We start from the raw sequence: 19,556 nt of genomic DNA, 5'->3' as shown, positions 1-19,556 counted from the left end.
TTGTTAGGGATAATGGAACCGAGACTTGCTGTTTACATCAGAGGAAAGCAGCCTGTAGTTCTCCAGCTGAACTAGAACTCCCACCATCTGTGATGTTCGCTGGGCCTACTCGAAGTTATTTGTCAACAACAGGTGGCGTGCTACAGTCTACCTCAGGCTGCTTTACGCACTGTATGTACTGGGAGGAGTAAATGAATGCTGGACTCCCTTATTGCTCTCTCTATGTGTTATTGCAGCTTCTGAGGCAGATCTTGCTACCTCACTGGCACCTCTTTCCGTCTGTCACACAGGTGGAACATGCTCCGCTTGACCCTCCCGGTCATCCCTGCATTGACGCCAGGGCATGCTGGCACTTGTACTTCTCCAAGTGCCATTGTGACCTTACAGGATTGCTGGGGTCAGTTATTCACCTGTAAAAAATTATATAATTTATACATTACCTCCATACCCACCACCTTCAGGGGTAAAAAAAAGTCCTGGTGCTCTTGGCACAAGGACTGGAATGATCTCTCAGAGGGGGGCCTGCATGTTTTTTTGTGAGCCCTACTCTCCTGGGAGAATCCAGCCCCAGTGACAATTAGCCTAGGGCTGGTGGAATCATAGTGTGGATACCCTCACACTGCGGGTCTCCCTTCTATGGTTCCACTAGCCCTGGTTGGTCAAGCCTATTGCTTGTTAAAGGAAATATCGGGAGTACCTTATGTATGTCTTTTCCTATACCAGCCTAGGTACAAGTGCTAGTGCTAGTTAAGTTTAGAGCTGCCTCACATCGACTAAAATAGATGCCGAGTTAGAGGCTAACTTGCAACCTATTGTATTCCATTGAAACTCTTTATTGTCGCTGGAACAATTTTGTACAGGATATATCATGCTCTGGGGCGGCAATGATGTCAATCACATGTAATATGTAGTACAGAAAAAATGGGATAAAGAAAAATAGTCCAGTAACACTAAGCCCTATATAGGTCTTATCCATATTGTGAAGAAACTCCACTGTTTTTACCAAATGAGTACAGTATGTAGTTGTGGGTCTTGAATTATATTGTTCAAAGTGGTGATTGTTCAGCGTCTGATAATTAAATTGATTCAGTATGGCAGTGATTATGAAAGCATGCAGTATGTCAAAACATTCCATTGTGCCTAGATGTAAATACAGTAGAGATGTGTGTGGACCCCCATGTTTGGGTTTTGGTTCTAATTCATCATCATGTTTTGGTTTTGGTTTAGCTAAAACCACCCTTACCTGTTTTGGTTTTGGATCTGTATATATTTTTTTTAATTGATAAAAACAGCTAAAATCATATGACTTGGACCTGTTTTTATTCCTACAGTATGATTAACCTTAATAACATTAATTTCCAGGCAATATTGACCACCTCACAGCTCACAATAATGTTCACCATTATTGGCCAAAGGCTGCAGTGAGCTGCCTGGCTAAACTAAGCAACTGAACAGACAAAACACACAAACACACGGCACTTTAAAAGAATATAGCACATCTATGAAACATTGTGACACAGCACTGGCAGACAGGATGGCACTATACAATCCCATAGAAAGAACGTAATTAATTAATTAATCAATCAATTAAGAACTAGATTGGGCATATGCCAGAGGGCAGTACAGGCAAATGTAGGTGGAATATTTAGTTGAAGGCAGGTAAAAAGAATGATCAATTGATCAATAGATTGATTAATTAAAAAATGAAAATTGAGACGTAGCTTTGCGAGAGCTGTCTTGCAGCAACTGAGAAAGGAAAAGGACATAAACAATACAATGTTAATAACCAAGGATTTCTGACAAGGGTTGCAAGAGAAGCTGGCTATACTATCCCCTCTTGTCCCTACTTTGTAATTGTGTAACACACCCCTGTATTACATTTATGAGGTGCACCAAAAAGTCTGAGTATGATGGGAACTAGCTTAGAGGCTCGAGGGCAGTACAGGGAAATGGAGGTGGAGTACATAGTGGACTACCACTTGCCCTTAGTCGCCCTACCTTTGACTTGCAAATGGTATCCTCGGTGAGTGTGTTAAATGCCTGGGATCTGGTGTCTGATAACTCTCCGGTGTCCATGAGTACAGCGTGTCTTTTCCGCGGCGCTCAGTAATGACTTCAGGCACCATTAGCGATGTTCTTTGCAACTTCTTTCAAGTGCCGCTCTGTATGCTGCAATGCATTTCAAATCATTGCAGGTTCTTTATCAAGGATGGATAAGTTTGTCTTTGACTGCTTTAAATACTATAATAGTATTTACAGCAGTCAAAAACAAACATATTCATCCTTGATAAAGAACCTGCAAAGGTTTGAAAAGTGTTGGTGCATACAGAGTGGCACAAGTCAAAGGTAGGGCCAGTAGGGGCAAGTGTTAGTAGTCTTACTCCATGGACATCTTCTAACCAGAGACTAAGTGATATCACTCACCTACATCACGTCCCAAAAGGGCTTTTAAACATTATATTTGTTATTTTTATTTTTGTATATTTTAAATGCTTTCTCTTTCAGCACTTAGTTTCCATTTCTATATATTTTTGACAAATATTGTCAGGATTTGGATTAAAATAATGCCACATAAATGAGGTGGCTTTTTTGGTCTTATGGCCAGGCATGGCAATGGCTTTCTTCTTATCATGGCTAAGAACTGCTGCCACTAGTGGCTGACTTACTTTTACAAAAACAACATCCTCATCATCAACATCCTCATTAGTGTTAGATGCACATATAGCCCCCTCATCCTGTTGCACTTCTACAGTAGCATGCTTAATTTTGAAATCACAATTTTAACTTTTACTGCTGCTCAACCCTACATTTGCAGAGGGAGTGGAAATGGTAGAAGGAGGTTTCTCTAAAAGTACAGTGTCAGAAATGTCAGACTCACACATAGCACTTGTGAAAACACTTAGATTCTCAGGGATTTGTGAAGTCTGTGAACACAGTTTGTTCTTTCGTTTTTTTGTGCACCAATATCCTTGGTTTAAATGTGACACCTCTAGACTAGAAACACGAGGAGGTGTTTCATGTTAGATTATAGGAGATGCCTGAATGTGTTTGGACCCCAGCTTCCCTAATAGGCATTATAGGGCATGAAACAGCAGTATCAGGACCACCAATCACCTCTAATATCAAATGGGAAAAATTTCTGCCAAAAATGTAAAGTTGCCAGCATGCTCTACACCACATGCAGTGGCAAGGAAAGGCTCAGACCATGGGCTTTCATTTATTATTAGAGGTGATATTTTCTATAACAGTTTGAAATATTGTTTAAATTTCAGGTGCCCTTTCTTAAACTTTATATTTCTTTGACCACCTATAGTAGATGTTGAAGTACTATCATGATTGCTGGCAGCACCCACAGCATTAGTACTGGGTAGCTGCTCCTGCTCTTCTGTTGACTGATCCATATCAACTGACCTAGTATAAGCCGGGTGGCACCCTAATGATGTTATATTTTTTAACACACAAGTTTTGTTGTAAATTTTTTTAACTATGCTTAAAGGCCCTGAAAACACAACAAACTACCTCACAGTGCTCCTAGTATAAGGGTGGCACCCTAATGACGTTATATCTTTTAACACAGAACTTTTATTGCAAAATGTTTTAACTGTACCTGAACACAAAGCAAACTGCTTCACAACGCCTCCAGTTTAGCCGTCTGGCACCCTAATAATAACGTCATATTTTTTTAACACACAAGTTTTATATTAAACATTTTTAACAGTGCATGAAAACACAACACACAGCCTCACAATGCTCCTAGTATAAGGGTGGCACCCTAATTATGATGTTATATTTTTTTTAACAAACAAGTGTTATTTTAAACTTTTTTAACAGTACCTGAACACATAAACTGTCTCACAGTGCTTCTAGTATAAGGATGGCGCTCTAATGGTGTTTAAATAATTTTTAACACAGACGTTTTATTGTAAATTTTTTAACTGTGCCTGAAGGCCCTGAACACACAACAAACTGCCTCACAGTACTCCTAGTATAAGGGTGGCACTTTAATGACATTAGAATTTTTAACACAAGAGTTTTATTGTAAAATGTTTTAACTGTGCCAGAACACATACCAAAATGCCTCACAGCGGCCCTAGTTTAAGCTGGATGGCACCTTAATAATGGAGTTATATTTTTTAGCACACAAGTTTATATTAACATTTTTTAACTGTGCCTAAACACACAACAAACTACCACACAGTGGAGCTCATTCAGACCCGCTCGCTAGATGCATTCGCTCGCTCCCAGCATATTCAAATCCAGCACATGCCCAGCAAGGCAGGCGATCGTACAGCAAGGCATTAGCACGCCCACTATGTCTTGGCATGCGATCACTTTGTGTATGCAGACGCTCACCAGCCAGTCTTAAGACGCCCACTTGCGCACGTCATCTCCTGCATGAAAACATTGGTACATCAAGCACCATCGGATGTGCTCACAGCGCTTGAGATTGACTATACCTTACCGCAAGCACTGAGATCACTTCAGTGTAAAATACAACCAGGTGACGTGTACTATGACGCTGCCTGTTAATTATGCACGCCTCTGAAACGGCATTGAAACACTCAGGCATGCCTGCGTTCATACCTTCACTCCCCCATTTCTAGTGGCCTGCCCCTGTTACCACCCACAAAAAGCCTCTCCTGTCACTCATTCAACTGGGCTATCTATGCTGGGCGAGCGAGCGCTTCCCGATCTTTTGCAGTAGTTCACGCATGCACATTGCGATGCATATGCATGCGCAGATTGCAAAAATCGGCCAACTACGAAGTTGATGTGAATCCTATGCACTTACTGTATATTGTTTTTTGAGTCATTTTAATTAGGGGTGTGCACCGGCCACTTTTCGTGTTTTGTGTTTTGGTTTTGGATCTGGATCTTTCTTCGTGTTTTGGATCTGGATTGGTTTTGCCAAAACCACCGTTCCGTGTTTTGGGTTCTGGGTTTTGTATTTTGGATCTGTATTTTTTTTTTAAAAAGCATAAAAACAGCTAAAATCACAGAATTTGTGTGTTTTTCTGCTCCTATGCTATTATTAACCTCAGTAACGTTAATTTCCACTCATTTCCAGTCTATTCTGAACACCTCACACCTCACAATAGTGTTTTTATGTCCAAAAGGTTGCACCGAGGTAGCTGGATGACTATGCTAAGAGATACGAGTGGGCGGCACAAACACGTGGTCCATCTAGGAGTGACACTGCAGTGGCAGACAGGATGGCAGTTTGAAAAACTAGGCCTCAAACAGTACATAATTCAAAGAAAAAAAAGAGGTGCAAGATGTAATTGTCCTTGGGCCCTCCCACCCACCCTTATGTTGTATAAACAGGACATGCACACTTTAACAAACCAAACATTTCAGCGCCAGGGTCTGCCACACGACTGTGGCTGAAATGATTGGTTCGTTTGGGCCCCCACAAAACAAGCTGGCAATTAATCTGTCCCTGCACAAACTGGCTCTACGGAGGCAAGATGTCATCCTCATCCTCCTCATCCACCGATTCCTCACCCTCTTCAGTGTTGTGTACATCCTCATCCTCACAGAGTATTAATTCTTCCCCGCTGGAATCCACAACCACAGGTCCCTCTGTATGTTCTGGAGGCTGGTCTCCCTGGAAGAGTTGATAATTCATTTTATGAACATCATCTTCTCCACATTTTGTGGAAGCAACCTCCTATGCCTTTTGCTGACAAGGTTCCCGGCTGCACTAAACACTCTTTCGGAGTACACACTGGAGGGGGGGCAACTCAGGTAAAATAGAGCCAGTTTGTACAGGGACCTCCAAATTGCCTCTTTTTCCTTTCAGTACAGGTACGGACTGTCTGACATGCCTACTTGGATGCTGTCACCGATGTAATCCTTTTACAGACAGACGCATGCTTGTCGCTGCTGCTTTGAGGATGCAGGTGCGGCTACAGCCCACACAATTCACAAAGACAGAAAAAAAAAGAAGAATTTTTTATTTTTTGTGGAGCGCACTTTGAGGGTTACACCACCCTTTAACAGACAGACGCACGCTTGTCGCTGCTGCTTTGAGGATGCAGGTGCGGCTACTGCACATACATTTCACACACAAACACAGAAAAAAAGAAGATTATTTTATTTTGTTGGAGTGCACTTTGGGGGTAACACCACCCTTTAACAGACAGACGCACGCTTGTTGCTGCTGCTTTAAGGATGCTGGTGCGGCTACAGTCCACACATTTCACAAAGACAGAAAAAAAAGAATTTTTTTATTGTTTGAGGAGCGCACTTTGAGGGTTACACCACCCTTTAACAGACAGACGCACGCTTGTCGCTGCTGCTTTAAGGATGCTGGTGCGGCTACAGTCCACACATTTCACAAAGACAGAAAAAATAGAAGAATTTTTTTATTGTTTGAGGAGCGCACTTTGAGGGTTACACCACCCTTTAACAGACAGATGCACGCTTGTCGCTGCTGCTTTGAGGATGCAGGTGCGGCTACTGCGCATACATTTCACACACAAACAGAAAAAAAGAAGATTATTTTATTTTGTTGGAGCACACTTTGGGGGTAACACCACCCTTTAACAGACAGACACATGCTTGTCGCTGCTGCTTTGAGGACAGTATCATATGCAGTGACAGTAGACTTGTCAGAAATTGTTGGCACGTCCTTCAGTCCGGACCAGATGTCCAAACCGGCCCTTGACTTATGACACAGGTGCACGCTTGGCGCTGCTACTGTGTTGATGCACGTGCGGCTACATCGCACACAAGTCACAAACACAGAAAAAAAAATGTTTTTTATTTTTTGTAACACTTTGGGGGTTACACCACCCTTTAACAGACTTATGGGACACAGGCGCACGCTTGGCACTGCGCCTTTGTTGATGCACGTGCAGCTACAGTGCACACAATACACAAAGACAGAAAAAAAAGAATTTTTTATTGTTTGTGGAGCACACTTTGAGGGTTACACCACCCTTTAACAGACAGACGCACGCTTGTCGCAGCTGCTTTGAGGATGCAGGTGCGGCTACAGCCCACACAATTCACAAAGACAGAAAAAAAAAGAAGAATTTTTTATTGTTTGTGGAGCGCACTTTGAGGGTTACACCACCCTTTAACAGACAGACGCACGCTTGTCGCTGCTGCTTTGAGGATGCAGGTGCGGCTACAGCCCACACAATTCACAAAGACAGAAAAAAAAGAATTGTTTTATTGTTTGTGGAGTGCACTTTGAGGGTTACACCACCCTTTAACAGACAGACGCATGCTTGTCGCTGCTGCTTTAAGGATGCAGGTGCGGCTACAGCCCACACATTTCACAAAGACAGAAAAAACAGAAGAATTTTTTTATTGTTTGTGGAGCGCACTTTGAGGGTTACACCACCCTTTAACAGACAGACGCACACAGACGCACGCTTGTCGCTGCTGCTTTAAGGATGCAGGTGCGGCTACAGCCCACACATTTCACAAAGACAGGAAAAAAAAGAATTTTTTTATTGTTTGTGGAGCGCACTTTGAGGGTTACACCACCCTTTAACAGACAGACGCACGCTTGTCGCTGCTGCTTTGAGGATGCAGGTGGAATCTAGACGGGATTTGGAACTGGGGACACACTACCTCCATCAATTGTCTAAATCCCACTGCACTAATGGCGGATACCGGACGCACGTCTAACACCAACATAGCAGTCAAGGCCTCAGTTATACGTTTTGCTTCAGGATGACTGCTGTCGTACTTCATCCTCCTCGCTAGGGACTTTTGGAGGGTCAATTGTTTAGTAAAAGTAGTGGTGTTCCTACTTCTTCTCTGGGATGATGAACAACTCCCAGCAGCAACAACAGCACTAGGAGGTAGTGGTTCTTGATCTTTCCCTATTTTATTTTTATCGGAGAAAGTTTGGTCCTCCATTTTTATAATTTTTTTATTTTTGCTGGAGAGTAGTGCACTTTGTGGGTTACACCACCCTTTAAGAAATGAGCTAGCCATCCCTTTACTTATGGGACACAGGCGCACGCTTGGCGCTGCTCCTTTGTTGATGCACGTGCAGCCACAGTGCACACAATTCACAAACACAGAAATTTTTTTTTCATTTTGTTTGGAGTACCCTTTGGGGGTTACAGCACCCTTTAGCAGTCAATCCAGCCGGCCCTTTATTTATGGGACGCAGGCGCACGCTTGGCACTACTTTGTTGATGCACGTGCGGCTACTGCGCACACAATTCACAAACACAAAAAAATATATTTTTTTATTTTGTTTGGAGTGCCCTTTGGGGGTTACAGCACCCTTTAGCGGTCAATCCAGCCAGCCCTTTATTTATGGGACACAGGCACACGCTTGGCACTACTTTGTTGATGCATGTGCGGCTACTGCGCACACAATTCACAAACACAGAAAATATTTTTTTATTTTGTTTGGAGTGTACTTTGGGGGTTACAGCACCCTTTAATGGTCAAGCTAGCCGGCCCTTTACTTATGACACAGGCGCACGCTTGGCACTACTTTGTTGATGCACGTGCGGCTACTGCGCACACAATTCACAAACACAGAAAATATTTTTGTATTTTGTTTGGAGTGTACTTTGGGGGTTACAGCACCCTTTACTGGTCAAGCCAGCCGGCCCTTTACTTATGACACAGGCGCACGCTTGGCACTACTTTGTTGATGCACGTGTGGCTACTGCGCACACAATTCACAAACACAGAAAATATATTTTTTTTTTGCACTTTGGGGGAGCACCCCTGATGGACAGAGCACCCTCTGGACAACACTACAGCACCCCTTTAGGACTGGGACTCTGCACAGGACTTTGGAGTGGACACAGCCCATATGGACAACTGACTGCACAACACAGTCCAGCCAGCCCCTATGGACTTTGGAGGAGTGGACACAGCCCCTATGGACAACAGCAGCACAGCACAACACAGCCAGCCCCTATGGACTTTGGAGGAGGGGACACAGCCCCTATGGACAACAGCAGCACAGCACAACACAGCCAGCCCCTATGGACTTTGGAGGAGTGGACACAGCCCTTATGGACAACAGCAGCACAGCGCAGCACAGCACAGCACAGCACAACACTACACTGCACTACACTACACTACACAGCCCAGCCAGCCCTAACTCCCACCCTCCCTCTTCACTGTCCTCAGCCGAGTGAGAAAATGGCGCTGACGCTGGTACCTTATATAGGATCCAAAACCCGCGAGACCCGGAAGGCGGGATGATGACGTTTTGCCTCGATTTCAGATCTGAGTCAGGCGGGAAAAGTCGTGCCTGACTCGGATCTGCCTCGGATCAGGGGACTCGGGGGGGTTCGGATTTCAAAAATCCGAACCCGCTCACCACTAATTTTAATACATTTTTGAAATGTAACAGTTCTAATGCCCAGATATATCATAACTTTCAAAAGAATGATACATAGTTTTATAAAAGCTCCAAAAGAGATTCCAGTTAAAAAAATGCATTTGCATTAATCCATCTGGTTCAATTAGCTTCTCCTTGGTAAAAACTGTAATTTGAGTATTAATCTTTAAAAATCTGGAATATATGTTTCATGATAAATTTCAAAGTCTCAAAACAGGTAATGTGTAATGATCCTTAAACTGCACATGGCCTGATTCAGCAGCGATCGCAACTGCGATTATGCATGCAATCGGCTGATTGTTGCGTTCTATGCATGCGTATATTTATCACAGTGCGCAAAGCCTGCACTGTGATCGGGACCAGTGGCATAATTAGAGTATTTGAAGTCCAGGGCAAAATAAAATATGGAGCCCCCCCTATGTGCGCACGTCAAAAAATATGGACGTGGTCACATGCCACAAGGGGCATGGCCACTGAAAATGGGGCATGTCAACATGACACACACCCCTTTCTCGTCACTCTGGTAATAGTACTTTCCATTACATATGCACCTTAAAGACCCGAGTAGTAGTGCCCCTTATGCAATGTCCCCAGTAGCAGTGCCCTTTATACAGTGACTGCAGTAGTGCACCCTTTACAGTGCCTCCTGTAGTGCACCCTTATACAGTCCCCCCCTATGCAGGCCCCCAGTAGTGGTCCCCCTTATGCAAGCCCCCAGTAGTGGTCCCCCTTATGCAGGCCTCCAGTAGTGATCCCCCTTATGCAGCCCCCCAGTACTGGTCACCCTTATGCAGGCCCTCAGTAGTGCCCCTTATACAGTGCCCCCAGTAGTGATATCCCCTATGCAGTGCCCCCAGTAATCATCCCCCCTATGCAGTGCCCCCAGTAGTGGTCCCCCTTATGCAGGCCCCCAGTAGTGCCCCTTATATAGTGCCCCCAGTAGTGATACCCCCTATGCAGTGCCCCCAGTAGTCATCCCCTCTATGCAGTGCCCCCAGTAGTGGTTCCCCTTATGCAGGCCCCCAGTAGTGCCCCTTATACAGTGCCCCCAGTAGTGATACCCCTATGCAGGCCCCCAGTAGTGGTAACCCTTATGCAGACCCCCAGTAGTGGTCCCCCTTATGCAGGCCCCCAATGGTGGTTCCCCTTATGCAGGCCCCCAGAAGTGGTCCCCCTTATGCAGGCCCCCAATGGTGGTTCCCCTTATGCAGTGCCCCAGTAGTTATCCCCCTCATGCAGGCCCCCAGTAGTGCCCCTTATACAGTCCCCCAGTAGTGATCTCCCCTATGCAGTGCCCCCAGTAGTCTTCCCTCCTATGCAGTGCCCCCAGTAGTGGTACCCCTTATGCAAGCCCCCAGTAGTGGTTCCCCTTATGCAGGCAACCAGTGGTGGTCTCCCTTATGCAGGTCCCCAGTAGTGGTCCCCCCTATGCAGTGACCTAGTAGTGACCCCCCTTATGCAGGACCCTAGTAGTGGTCCCCCTTATGCAGGCCTCCAGTAGTAGTCCCCCCTATGCAGTGCCCCAGTAGTGATCCCCCCTAGTGCCTCCAGCCAGCATTACAAAACAAAGACAAGACATACACACAAAAAAACACTGACTTACCTGATTCCCTGCTCCTGTCTGACTCTCTTTCTCTGCATTTACAAACACATCACCACCGGGTAGTACGAGTGTACTATCCAGCGCTAGCAGCGATGTGTGTGTAAATCATTTACACACACATCATTGCGGGTGCTGGGTAGTACACTCGTACTACCCGGAGGTGATGTGTGTGTAAATGCAGTGGTGGCTCCAGGCACAGGCAAGCCGGTCTTTCAACAGAGTGCCATTGTGCAGGAAAATGCCCACCGTTCTTCCTGGCGCTAGTTAAGCTCAGGGAGAGGGAGCAGAGGAGGGAAAGGACGGCAACACAGAATGGTGCTGGGTGCAGCAAAGCTTAGCGCTGGCCCTGTGTAAATGTGTAGTGTGGACCACACTGACTGCAGTCTGCACTACACTGAGTGACTAGGGCCTCTACCATGGTCAACGCCACCCAGGGCACGAGCCCCGGCAGCCCTGCCCTAGTTACACCACTGATCAGGACTGCAGAGACCCATCACAAAGTGATTGACAGGAAGTACCATTTGCAGGTGGTCGGCAAACGCAGGTGTGTCAGCACGTTTGAACGCCGTTACAGGGGCGTGCATAAATTAGCCACTGCAATGCCATACACAGCTTGGGATTTACCTGTACCACACTGGAATATTCCCTACTCTTTGTTGAGGTTTAAGAACAGGGTGCATATTTTGAGCCATAAGCCCTGGAGCAGGCTATGATTATTGCTCATTTTGTCTGGTTCGCTTCCATCTCTAAACATAAAGAGATGGTGGGGTTTACTTCTAGATGATCATTGCAGGGGCGTTTGAATGATTTTATGTTGGGGGCAACATAAAATCATTCTGATGCCCCTGCGCACCCTCTCCCTTTATCTCCCTCCCTCTCTCTCTCCCTCCTTCTCTCTTTCCTGAGTGGTGGCTGCGGACAGTCAGGGGCAGTGCTTTTTAACAATAGGCTGCACAGCCATTGCAATGCACGGAGGAGGTGTAATATGCAGTCTTTTAACTTAAATACTGCACATTACACCTCCTCCTCCATGCGGTGCAGGGGCTGTGCAGCCTATTACTATAGGGTACAGCCCCTGACCATCCACGCCCACCACATTTTTCAAATGTTTGAGGGAGGCAAGCTGTCCCCTTGCTCCCCCATTCCAATGCCCATGGATCAATGTAACACTACTGCAAAAGTCAAGCAATATTTATTTTATAATTCTGTATGTGTCTATATCTAGAGCAAGTAGAGAGCTGCTGGGAGGCTCCACCCACTCCCTCCCCTTATGGGCCCCATACATTAGCGACGGTTTGCAGTGATCCCGCGATGCTGCAACCCGGCATCGCAGGATTGCAGAAATCGAACATGTTTGATTTCAGCGATTTGACAATCGCGATCAAAAAATGAGCGCAATTGTCAAATTGCGGACATTTAACATGTGAAATGTCTGCGATCCGGCGAGACGGATCGCAGAACGTCAAAGGTGGGAGGTCGGCATTTCCACCCGGAAACGCCGGCATTTCCCATCGCATCGCGACAAACAGTCGCTGATGTATGGGCACCTTTACAGCTCTTACTGGCTGCCTAAACACAGCATCTACACAATAGCTAGCATCCTGACATATGATGGGTCATAAATAGTAGTATTCTACAGTATAAAGGAAAACTACTGTATCTACTGCATTGTGCAGTAGGTAGCTCATGTATGTTCATGTATGAACCATGTGCGCACTAGCTATAGGGCTAGGAACCTTGGTGATACCTGACTCTAACACTGAACCCTAGTCATGTTGGTAGGTCAGTCTGAAGTTACTTGCTTTCTACCTGTAGCAAAAGGGAAAATTACTTCTGGAATAGATCACATTTATCTAGATAGATGACTATGGGGTCTATTTACTAAGCCTTGGATGGAGATAACGTGAACAGGGATAAAGGACCAGCCAATCAGCTCCTAACTGCCATGTCACAGGCTGTGTTTGAAAAATGACAATTAGGAACTGGTTGGCTGGTACTTTTTCTTCTTCACTTTATCAATTTTTTGCCTCTAATTTATCAATTAGAGGCAAAAAGTCACGGCCAGCGAATAGTATTCGCCGATGTGATGTTTTCGCCTCATTCGTCTGTACGCGTAGTTATCGCTAACTATAACAATGCACACTCCCGCTTGTCGCTCTATTCAATTGCAAAACAAGTGACTACGTGGACGTAATAATGCCCCGAATGTCGAAACTAGTGAAAAATATAGCACATTTTGGGGAGATCAGTCTGTACCCCCCAAAAAAAGCCTAACTGACCCTGGTAATCAATCTAGAAGTGTATTAATAGCTTTAATAAAAGTATTTTGTGTTCCTAAAGTGAGTCAAAGGGCTGCTATAAGCACTTTTGCATTACTGTGGAAAAATTAGATAAAGCAAACTTTTGTGAAAAATAATTGTTGTAGTTAAATTGGGGTTACATTAAAATGGGTACTAGTATATTTTTGTGTTAATAAAGTGCATTTTAAAATACTTAAAAAAAACACCTGCTGCAGCTCTCTGCAATCCTAATAACATCTGTCCCATCCATACAGCCCCCCAAAATACCTGACCCAATACTTTATATAAGTTTTTATGCCTTAATAGTCTTTAGGGGGGGTGTCCAAAGGTTTTTGAACCTAGGGCCCGATTCAGACCCATTCGCTGGATGCGTTCGCACACAGCCGTCAGCTGCCAAAGTAGGCAATTCCCCCGATCACACGGCAAGACATTAGCACGCCCACTATGTCTTGGCGCGCAATCGCGGTGTGTATTTAGACGCTCCCCAGCATGTCTTAAGACACCCACTTTCCCTTCGTAACACACGTCATCTCCAGGAAGTGTATGCAACAATCGGTAACATCGAGTGCCATCGGAACTATACGCAGCGCTTGTGGTTGACCATACCCTACTGCAAGCACTGTGAGTGCTGTAGTGTTTTAAACAGCGATGTGACGTGTACTATGCGCTGCGTCTTAATTATGCACGCCCTACAAACGGCATTTTGACACTCAGGCACGCCTGCATTCGCACCACCACTAACTCATTTCCTTCTTTTTTTTAAAACTGTTTATTGAACAGTAAAAGAGAAAATTTACATAGTATATGAATATGTATTTCAATCAATCAGAATTTTGTACACACACATACAAACAATGTTAATTTAAAAGACAAATACAATAATTACTGTCCCCTTTTTATTTTTTTTTACAATAAAGTAGAAATAAAGATAAGAAAGCATGGAGATAACCATAAAATAAAATAATAAAATGAAATGAAATAAAATAAAATAAAATAAAATGGAATAAAACAATAGTGCATCACACAATGGTATCTCAGTTGATATAACAAGGTATGCAGTCCTGTAAGAGTTAAGACTTACCAGCAGGTTTTCGCAAAAAGTTCCCATGTCATACTCGGGTCAAAACTTATAATATCAGAAAGTATAAATACAGGTCAAAGCACTTAAACCCCAAAAAATATGGAACGCTTCACGAATTTGCGTGTCATCCTTGCGCAGGGGCCATGCTAATCTTCTCTGTATCGTTCCAATTTTAGTATATGTGCTGCCGAAGCGAGCACAACTCATTTCCTTCTACCTCCCCCTGTCACACCCACAAACGGAACATTCTGTCACTCAGTCGTGCAGGCGGTCTGTGTACTTGCTGCGTTCTTTTCCCGAATGCCTGGTTCGCGCACACGCACTGTGACTTTTTCGCATGCACAGATTGTGAAAATCGGCCAGCAGCGTGCGAACGCAGCTTTGAGAACTGGTCTGAATTGGGCCCCTAGTCCTCAATTTTTTTGCCCAAAATAGAGATTTTGCCCTGCCTTTGGGTAAAGAAACTTTTTTGCCTGTTTTAACCTATTGAGTTTTCGCACATGCGAAAAAGTACCGGAATTGAACAGGGTGATACTTTGGAATTTGTAGAAACCCTTGCAACGGAGAAACTTTTTCGCCGATCGCATCTTTTTGCCTCTAATTGAATACGGACCTAAGGATTAATAAATCGATTCCCATGCAACATTCTAAAGGTCATTTATAAAGTACGTCTGCCTGTTTGCTATATTTGTTACCGGCTTAATCATTTATTAAAGAAAATTTGTTGTTACCTGCAATCTTTAGGTACAAATATGTGGTGTTGAGCACGGTCTAATCTACATTCGTGCATGCTACTTTCATCCATGCTACTTTTAAACAGTAGAACCAGCCTTGTGTTTGGGGAAAGGCACAATTGTTGATGGTGACTGGGGTAGGGTTAAAGATGGGGAGAGGGGATCAAAAGATAGGAAAAGGGGTCAGAGGAGCACATAGAGAGGGGGTGACAAGAACATGTGGGGAGGGAGTGGCCAGAGGCACACATGGGAAGGGGGTCAGAGGCATACTTGGGGGAGGTCAGAAGCACATATGAGTAGGGGAGATCACAGGCACACTTAGCTAGGCAGGGGACAGAAGCACTTATGGGGAGGGTATCAGAAGTACAAATGGAAAGGCAGTGAACAAAGGCATTCATGGGGAGTGAGGTCAGATGCACACTTGGGGAAGCAGAGTCGCTCCTGGGAAAGTCCTGTTTGCCTATATTACTAATTACTCATGGAAACAGGTAAAGGAGGAGAAATAAGGAGAGTTGGGGGCTTGGACACATGTGAAGGACAAGCTTTGGTACACATAGTCTCCAGTGCAGACTGAAGCCTTGTTCGAGATGAGTGGAGTTGCTGCTGATTAGTCTGACAGGGGCTTGCAGTATTGATGATCCCTGCAGCAAACTGCTTCCTAGTCACAGGCTGAAGTCTGACAACAAGCACCACTAACAACATGCACCACTCACACACCAAATGTTGGGCCCAGCAGCACCCCATGTAGTCCCACCCCCATGGTTACATAGTGGAAGTCACCAGGAGCAGGAGGGCACGGATATCTGTGATTAGTAAGTTTCTCTGTAATGTCCCCTCAGGTGAGCTGGGTGCAGGAAGGAGGCGGGCCCCGGAGGGGGTACGGGCTCCATTGCAACTGCACCACCTGCACCCACGGTAGCTATGCCCTTGTATGTGAGTCTGTATGCTTCACATACTATCATTTTATAAGAGGGAAAGTTCCACTAACGTGTGTTTATGTAGAAAGGAACTGATACAATGTAGCAATTGCACCACTAACTACAAGTTGAAATACTAGGGGGTGTATTAACTAAAGTGAGAGATTTTAGAAGTGGAGATGTTGCCATAGCAACCAATCAGATTCTGCTTAACATTTAACTAGCACCTTTTAGAAGATAATAGCTAGAATCTGATTTATTTACTATAGGCAACATCTCCACTTCAAAAAACTCTCACTTTAGTAAATTTATTCCTAAGTATCAGATATTATAATAAAACACAGGACTATACTATTGAAAATTAGGTCATAATCTACATTACAGTTCTAATTGAATAACATGGCATAACTTCGGAAGCTCTTGCACGCTCCCTCCCGGCCGATGGAGTGCCATGCCGCTGCCTCATGCTGGCTTATATAAGCCAGCCAAGGGGGGCGGGGTGATGACATTGCGAGCCATGATTGGCTCAAGGTGACCATTTTTAAAGTCAAAGGTAGGCTCGGCTCTCTCAGCCATTGAGCGCCCAGCAACGGGAAATCCCACTGTCATTCACTCATTAGAGGAAAGTACTAAGTTCGGTGGTCCGCATGTTTGCGTTTTTTTGTTTTGTTTTGTCATTAAAGGAGAAGAGAGAAAGGTTTTGTCTGTTAGGAGACGCGCAAAAATTATCTTAGTTTATATAAAAAAACTTAACGTTTATTAGTCATACTTTAAAAAAAAATGTCCCTTATTTCTGGGACTAAAGACAGTGAAATAGAGATTAAAAAAATTAAGGAAGTGGTGACAAAAAAGTATATATTGAGAGTGTGTATTAAAAATGATAAAGATTATCCCCGCTGTGTGTCTGCATTGTTTATTCATCACAGTATATATTTAAATATTAATATTCAGCTCTGAGTAATAGGGGTAATGAGAGAGTGAGAGTTACTTTACAATCACATATATTAGCCATAATATATAGCCTAATATATGTGACCCAAACAATTGGTCACCAAATAGGCTTCTATAATTATTATGTATGGATGTCTTGATTCCTCCAATCAATATGTTTATACCATATAAGATATTGTCCACTTATTCTGTCATTGGTGGATCCAAGTCAATATATGATGTGCCTTATCCGGTAGTTAAAGGCGCATATATAATTGACAACAGGGAATTTATTCTATACAAATGTGATGTCAATTACTACATGAGATGGCTTTATAAGGTCTGGATATATGTTTTCCTTATAATTTATATTGCCACTTTTACTAATATTTACCGTTCTCCAACAGTTTCACTAATCTCTCTCCCCTAAATAAATATCTTGGGTATATACTGTATATTAACCCAGGTCTGCTATCTATAGCAGTTACAGTCTAAGATCAACCTTCATTCATAATTTCTGTTTAATGTTCAGAGATCTCTTACTGCAGCCTATATTGGTTTCCTAGCTGCTGTATAGATGTTCAGGAGAGATACACATTGTAACTATGTAACTATGTTGCCACATTCAATTGGGTTTAGACTATGTGACTCAAGAGCTTGTGCACATATCAATGTCCCTGTACCTAGAACAATTCCACATAACCATTTTATATTAACACGTTTCTTATTGAAATTACAACATAACAGTTCATGTTTAGGTAAGAGCACACAGCGCGGGCATGCCGATGTGCGTTTCGCTGATAATTAGCTTTCTCAAGACCCTGGATGCTTACATGGAACGAAGAGGACATGATCCACGCATAGGAGGAGGTGAATATGGATTTTTTTCTACAGGTACCCTATGGATTCTATTTGGACAAGTGGACGCGATGGGCTTCAGGGATACATAGGTGAGTATGTGAGATAGTGTATGTGTTCATGTATGTTTTAATAAAATGTTATATTCAACAGTGTGTGTGTCTTGCTTGTGTTTATTTTAATATTTATTTTGCTGTGGAACTACAGGTACCATTGGGCCCGTGATGCCATGCATGCTGGTACTTGGGGTTCTCCAAGTACCAGCATGCGGGAAGGCTTGCTGGGACCTGAAGTTCAACAACAAAAGACAATATTTTTGACTCATTCAAATGCACCACACTACACTATCAACTCGGCACCCACCAGCCAGGGATGCTGGGGATAGCCTAGGCCTGCGGTGCCCTGAAGAGGGGGACCCCTTTATTGGGGGTTCTCCAGTTCCCCCTGGACTGGACTGACTAGCTGTCAGAGGTAATGCTTTGGCTGGTGGACCCGGTGAATGCCCTGGCTTTGCCATTACCCCAGCTGGAAAGGGTCCGGTGCTGTTTCTGGTAAATACAGGGGAAACCTACTAATTTTTTCCCCCTGTATTTCCAGAACCAGAACCAGCTCAGAGCCCAGTGCTGGTTGCACTAAATACAGGGGACCCCTATGTTGTTTGTCCCCTGTATTTAGCACAATCAGTACTGGGTCTCCAAAGCCCGGTGCTGGTAGTTTTTTTTTTTTGGGAGGGGGGTAATGCCGTTTTTATTTTTGCAAAGGTTTTAATTTTTTTAACCACAACAGCACAGATGGGTCTCACTGATCCCGTCCGTGCATCTATGTTAATTTTTTTTACACACAGATGCAAGCATCACGGATCTCCCTAATCTGAACATGCATCTGTCTGCTTTTGCACATGATCTAATGAATATGCAAATCATTAGATCGTGCACGATAGTTCTTGTATGAGAATTTTAAAAATGGCGCTAAGGCACCATTTTTGAAATGGGCACTGCTGCCTCGGGAGGTTCCTCCAGCAGGGGGGTGTACACACTGTTGGCTCAGTCCAGTAAGTAAGGCCACAGCCAGTCAGAGAGCGCTGTCCTGGCATCTTTCCTGAAGCTGCAGCTGGCAGTCATGGTTGTAGTCCCGGGAATCCATCTGTGAAAGGCCACCAAGCACCACTCTGGCAACCAACCTGCCGTATGACAGTACCGTGAACATGGTCCCTGATGGCCCCCTGTGCCTCTTGTCCTAGTCCATGTCACCTGCTCTCTCCTCTTCCTCAAGTACACTCGTGCTTGAACCCTGTAGTGCCCCTTGAAGCCCCGGTACAGCCACTTGCCCTTGCTCTCCACCCAGATGCCATGCCGCTTGCACTGTGCCCAGGTGTCCTGTTGCCGCTGGGCCAGGTATACAACCCAACTACCTCAAAGCCATGTGACTAGGATCCCGAGTAATACCCCTGCCCCTTGGGACCCATGCAGATGCCATGCCCATGAGCTTTGCTATCCTGCCAGCCGCCATAGTAGGACTCGCATCATTTAAATTAAATGTTCCCTCTCTGGACATAACGTTGTGCAGGGGTCCGCTCAGCAGCGCGGGGGTAGGGGAGTGCAGCACACGCGGGACTGCAGCAGGGATGGTGCTAAGGAGGAGGCAACCCCATCACGATCAGGTCACGCTCAGTTATGGCTGCTGCATCCTGAGTGGCTGTGGGTCAATGAGAGAGAGAGAGTCCTCAGTCTTTGCAGTGCTCAGCTTCCTGAGTAGGACCCCATGCACCTCAACATATTGGCGGTGAGTGGAGGATTCTC

The 19,556-nt window shown here is 44.6% G+C and overlaps 1 protein-coding gene and 1 non-coding gene across 2 annotated transcripts in view; one reads left to right on the top strand and one right to left on the bottom strand.

The window, feature by feature from the left end:
• The window catches only part of LOC148540749 (putative defense protein Hdd11-like), an 88,789-nt gene that overhangs the window by 45,933 nt on the left and 23,300 nt on the right, over positions 1-19,556 (top strand). The gene's annotated exons all lie outside the window — the stretch shown is intronic.
• Positions 14,412-14,518, bottom strand: LOC148540750 (U6 spliceosomal RNA). Its single transcript, XR_015880206.1, has one exon. It is a non-coding gene; the product is annotated as a U6 spliceosomal RNA (small nuclear RNA).

This window comes from Taudactylus pleione, unplaced genomic scaffold (assembly GCF_031769625.1).
Source record: "Taudactylus pleione unplaced genomic scaffold, aTauple2 ptg000017l, whole genome shotgun sequence".
Lineage (NCBI taxonomy): Eukaryota > Metazoa > Chordata > Amphibia > Anura > Myobatrachidae > Taudactylus > Taudactylus pleione.
The sequence above is the reverse complement of the archived record's forward strand: the minus strand, read 5'-3'. Positions and strand labels throughout refer to the sequence as shown.